At 43.5% G+C, this 6142-nt stretch overlaps 1 pseudogene; it reads right to left on the bottom strand.

The window, feature by feature from the left end:
- Positions 1-714: 714 nt before the first annotated feature.
- On the bottom strand, positions 715-919 carry LOC142270736 (U2 spliceosomal RNA; annotated as a pseudogene).
- Between the last annotated feature and the right edge of the window lie 5223 nt (positions 920-6142).

Below are 6142 nucleotides of genomic sequence, written 5' to 3'. Positions count from 1 at the left end.
TGTGCAATGCGCCAGGAACCTTCCAGAGGCTGATGGAATGCTGCTTGGGACAAGATTTTAGGGTGTATAAAAAGGGAGATTAGATCCCGTGATCCCAACGTATTGTTACACCTCTATAAATCACTTGTAAGGCTACATCTGGAATATGGGAACCAGTTTTGGGCTCCACATTTTAATAAGGACATTCAGAAGTTAGAGTCAGTTCAAAGGTGGGCAACTAGACTACTACAAGGAATGGAAGGCCTCCCATATGATGACAAGTTGAAAAAGTTATTAAGTGATTATTGGCTGCAATGGGGCTTTCTGGCTGGTGCCAGCCTCTCTTCTTAGCACACAGGAACCACAATCCCTACACCATGCTTCAATGGATTCTCTCATCCCAGCCCAGTAAAACTACATATTTTACACAGTCATAAGCAGCCAAAAGGGATCTATTCTATTCAATTGCAAATGATCTAGATAAGACTGAGAATAAGATACTGCACGGGACATAGCAGAGTTGGTCAAGTTGAGTGGAGATGAGTTTGCTATTTGGCACAGCTTTTTGCATCAATAAAGCAAGTAAAAGGTGTGAAAGATAAAAAAAAGGGTGAAAGTGTGAAAAGTGAATTGGCCAAATTGAGGTGCATATAAAGTTTTTGCTTTCTTTCAATTCACTAATGGGGCTCATTTGAATCAGGTGAATTGAGTTCTGCTTTTGGAAACTGGGTTAAGAAGGGGTGCACCGGTCCTGGAGGTACTGCAATACCAGGTCAATGCGTGCAGTGGACAGAGCAAGATTTTTTCCATCTCCTTGTTCTAAAAATCCATTTAATATATGGTCCCCAGAGAGGGGACGTATCAGATATTAAACTGATAAGAACAGATTTAATTTTTTTTTTTCTGTTTATCAGTAGGACTTCAAAATAACAAAGGTGATCGCCTCCCGTTGCCTGGGAACCGTCCAGGCACAAGAGGGCTATGTGTCACCAGAAGGCGCACACACTTCCTCAAGGCCGGCAGACGTGCAATCCCAGGCACCTTCCAGTACCGACCAAGGTAGCGTCCTCCGAAACTACACTTGATCTTAGCCAAAAGGCCGAGAAGCTATAACCCGAATTGGTTACGGCCTTGAGTGGCACCCTGGCCTATACCGGACACATCTTAGGGAGAGGGAGACAAACCCACGCCTACAGAAGACATTTTGTCACCCAAGCCAACCCTTGAAAAGGCTGTTTTGCAGAGCAAAAACAAGAAGAATGGTGCTTTTTGCAGCCGCCGCCCACTGCAATGAATCTGAATAACTCCTCCTTTTGGACACAAGCACCTCCCCTCCCCCTTGCAGTCTTTCCAATTCATGATACAAAAAGACGGACGGACAGGACAGGACAGGACAGGCTGCCTGACTTTCCGTCACTGCCACCCTTTCCCATCCTTGCCCGTAGAAAGCCCTTTCATCATCCCCAAACCCTAATCTTTTCCCTTCCCTTCCCAGATGCGTCTCACTCCCTTTCATTAGGAAGTGAGCGCAGCCTTTTCTCCGTTCTGCACATGCGCGACGTTAAACACAAATGCGCAGGCGTGCGTTCCATTACCCTCACTGCATTCCACTCCCATACAGGAAGTGGGCGCAGCTATTACTACGGTCGCACATAAAAGAACCCACGGCCACCACTGCACATAGCTGACTCCACCACAGGACACCCACTTCTACACCAACGCAGGTAAGACAGGATCGGCACCTCTATGCTCCCGTTACAATCAGGCTCAGTCACCATGTGATAACGCTCTCAACTCTTTAGTTGCAGGCTCCCCTTGCTTCACCTCCACTGGCTGTGCTGCCATTTCCTCTCCCACCTGGAAGGTATACTTTATTCCACTATTTTCCTGTTTCTCTCTTCCCCCTTTTCCCATAACCTACTTTTATCTGCATTTGTGGGGTATCTATATGCTATTTACATCATAGTTTTATTCATTAATATGGAAGGGAAGAGTGCCCATGAGAGTGTTGAACTGCGGAGAGCAAGAGATTAAGCTGCTCCGATTTGCCACCATTGATAAGCTGTTCTCAGTAGATACACATGCTATCCAAACAGCAGCATCCACCATTGCTTCAGCCCACCCATTCAGTGACAGCTCACCAAGTCAGCCAGAGGAGTGGTGTAAGGAATTACACGTAGGCACTGACTCCACACCTTCACATCACAAGAAGGGGGTCTACAGGCTAGTGCAAGAATACGAGCAAGTCTTCAGCAAACATCCGCTAGACTTTTGAAGAATAAAAGGGGTCAAACACTACATCCCCACAAGTGCACACCCACCCATCAAAGAGAGATATAAGCCAAAACTACCTGCACATTACCAGTGTACCAAGGACATGTTGAGCAACATGAAGGAGGCTGGGGTTATCCGTGACAGTTGTAGCCTCTGGGCAGCTCCGTTGGTCCTGTTAAAGAAGAAGGACAGCACCACTCCCCTGTATTGAGGAATAGCTAGCTGCATTGAGAACTGCAAATTATTTTTCTACCCTTGATCTCACTAGTCGCTATTGGCAAGTGTCCGTTGCTGAGGCAGACCGGGAGAAGACCGCCTTTGCCACCCCGATGGGTCTCTGCGAGTTCAAAAGCATGCCCTTCGAGCTGTGCAATTTGCCAGGAACCTTCCAGAGGCTGATGGAATGCTGCTTGGGACACCGAAACTTTGAAACGGTACTGCTATACCTTTATGATGTTATTGTTTATTCTAAAGCAAACAAGATTTTAGGGTGTATAAAAAGGGAGATTAGATCCGGTGAGCCCAACGTATTGTTACCCCTCTATAAATCACTTGTAAGGCCACATCTGGAATATGGGGTAAAGTCCTGAGCAGGTTGATAACCATTGGTTTGAGCATGGTAGGGTGTAGTGCGCATCTTCCTGCATCGGTAAAAGCTGCAGAAGTCCTTGAAGATTTCCGCTTCAAAGGCTGTGCCTTGATCTGTGAGGACTCTCTCTGAGTAGCCATGAGGTCTGCATAAGTGTGCTTGGAAGACCTTCGCTGCAGTATGGGCCATTAGATCTTTGACTTGTACCACAACCATAAATCTCGAGTAGTTGTCTACCATCGTAAGTGCATACGTGAGCTCGCCTCGATATTCTGCAACAAAACTCCCTTTTTCGATTTCAGTTTCAGCAAACACTCCTCTTCCTGTAGAAAATATTTATCATTACCTAAGACAGTCATTCTAATGCATGACAATATTAAGGCAATTTAGTTAAAACTTGTTTTAACTCACCTTTAAGGGGATTGATGTATTTCATGGTCAATCCAGGTTTGTCAGTGATGGCACTGACATAATGTATGGCGTCTTTTTCGGGCGTTATCCTTTGCCTTTTCATTGTGAAAATCCAGTTGCCTATATCAAAGCAAATCCTACTACTTGTAAAGTATGCAGAAAATGAAATGTAGAACATATAACATCAACTGCTTAGGAACGCATCATAGGTTAGTACTTAAAAGGATATTGTCATGTTCTAGTCATAATGCAAGCTGGACATTTTTCATGTTACCCTGTAATCGCCGGCCTGTTCTAATGCTCACAAGCCAAGATATAGGCTCAGCTGCTAAGGCTTCCCTCTGCCTTCTGAATGAAACTTGAATATGTCTGGGTCACTGTGTATATAGCAGGTGCTCAGAAAAAATAAGAGTCAATTCAATAGAAATAGCTCTGGCACACTATAGTGATCAATAACGTAAGAAAAGAACTCTTGGAATGCTGAAAATTCTTTATTTGTGCAAAAGGATAATTCATCCAACGTTTCGACCTTGTTTTTAGGTCTTTATCAAGGATAAAGTTATCTAAGATCATAAAGGGTTACAAAACCATATAAACACGTAATTAGTACATAGTACAACATAACAGTACAATATATTGCTACTTGAGAGTACAATGGGTCAAATGACCATGATGCACATACAAAAGATTTTTCCAAAGCCATAGTGAAAACATTTGTACTGAGGAAAGAAAATTTCCACATGACCTATCTGGAGAAACATTCTGGATCAAACAACCAAAAATAGTCAAGCAGGTAAATACACACCTATATGGATAACAGGATGATATGTGTTCAATTGTATAGCGTCATTGCCATTAAGGTACAAATGGAAAACTTGCAATCCTATATAGTGAAGGAAATGAACACATATCATATCAAAGAACACAGGAACATGGGTGTGAGAAAAACCTCAATGTTTATACTTTGTTCTTTATAATGGTGTGAACATGTATATGTCTCAGTACCTTATGCACTTGAGAATTCTAGTGAGTAGATCATGAAAGCCTATTTCAGAACTGGAATCGGTAAATAATTGTAGGTGGAATCTAAATGAAAAGATGGTACAAGTGTTATCATGACACGTGGGCTATAACACAATGGACCGTGTGACAAAGAAGAAAGGAGAGAAAGAAGAGGAAGAAAATGCAACTACCTGTAACATTACGTGATAGTCACTGGTAAGTATCACTTGACAATTCAAGTGAAAAAGGATTCCTTTATTAAAGGGTTCTCAGTCGCCTCAGGATCATGAAATACTAGGGTAAATGATATGAGAATGGGTAAGAAGCACCACTAAAGGAAATATGAGATGCAGGACATATATCTATAAACCCCTGAACTACATGATAGAAATAAAAAGAAGAAAAAAGAAAAAAAAGAAGAAAGAAGAAGAACACATAGAATGCGGAAAGAGAATGGGTACAACTACCTGAGTTACTGCAGGGAGGCCCCTGGTTGGTATTGTGAGGGTTAGTGGAATTCCTTCACTGAAGGGTTCTCAGTTGCCTCAGGTTCGTGAAAAATGCTATAGACAAATAATGCCCGGAGAAAAGGGGTTCATATACAGCGAATAATGGTAATACAAGGTACATGTGTCACATGTAATAGTATATATATATATATTGTACTAAGCTCTACACCAGAAATAGAAAGTAGTCCCTCTGCCTTCTGTCTAGGTGCCCTGAGTTATGTCCTGTAAACTGTCACAGGGACCCAGACACACATGTGTAGTAGGGGAATATCCCTGCTGAGATGCCAGTGCTAGAGCACTCGTTTGCTGTGGAGTTGAACGCTATGTGAGCAGTTCTTACCTTCAATGAGCAGAAGTCTCTTTTTTCAGATTTCAATATCTCTGTGGGTATCTGGCAGAAATATGGAATACTCTTTACTGCTAAGACCCTGTACACCACTCCCACTAAAGGGGGCTTTACACGCTGCGACATCGCTAATGCGGAGTCGTTGGGGTCACGGAATTTGTGACGCACATCCGGCCGCATTAGCGATGTTGCTGCGTGTGACACCGATGAGCGATTTTGCATCGCTGCAAAAACGTGCAAAATCGCTCATCGGTGACATGGGTCTCCATTCTCGATTATCGTTACTGCAGCAGTAACGATGTAGTTCGTCGCTCCTGCGGCAGCACACATCGCTCCGTGTGACACCGCAGAAACGAGGAACCTCTCCTTACCTGCCTCCCAGCCGCTATGAGGAAGGAAGGAGGTGGGCGGGATGTTCCGGCCACTCATCTCCGCCCCTCCGCTGCTATTGGGCGGTCGCTCAGTGACGTCGCTGTGACGCCGCACGGACCGCCCCCTTAGAAAGGAGGCGGTTCGCCGGTCACAGCGACGTCGCCGGGCAGGTAAGTATGTGTGACGGGTCTGGTCGGTGTTGTGCAGCATGGGCAGCGATTTGCCCGTGTCGCGCAACAGATGGGGGCGGGTATCCACACTAGCGATATCGGGACCGATATCGCAGTGTGTAAAGTAGCCTTTAATAAACTGTGTAAAGGATTTTAAGTAAAAATCCACAATAAACCAGCGCTAGATGGGTTTTTATAATTTTATTAATAGACCACAAATAAAAAATTTTTTGCTATCCTTGTTTCAAGACAGAGTATTTGATAATATACAATACACTGATTATTACTAAAACCAAGAACCACATAAAACAAGGACCACATAAAATAAAAAATGAAAGTAATGAGAATAAAATTCTTTTGTATAACCAATTAACTTCGAGGTGATACAATATTCACATTGATTTAGTTTTACCAGTCTAATGTAATGCCCCGGCCGGTGGCATATATTTTGTTTGGTTAATAATTTAGACTTATACAATGAAAGATGTAC

Source organism: Anomaloglossus baeobatrachus, unplaced genomic scaffold (genome assembly GCF_048569485.1).
Source record: "Anomaloglossus baeobatrachus isolate aAnoBae1 unplaced genomic scaffold, aAnoBae1.hap1 Scaffold_332, whole genome shotgun sequence".
NCBI lineage: Eukaryota > Metazoa > Chordata > Amphibia > Anura > Aromobatidae > Anomaloglossus > Anomaloglossus baeobatrachus.
This window is presented reverse-complemented; position numbering and strand designations above follow the sequence as displayed.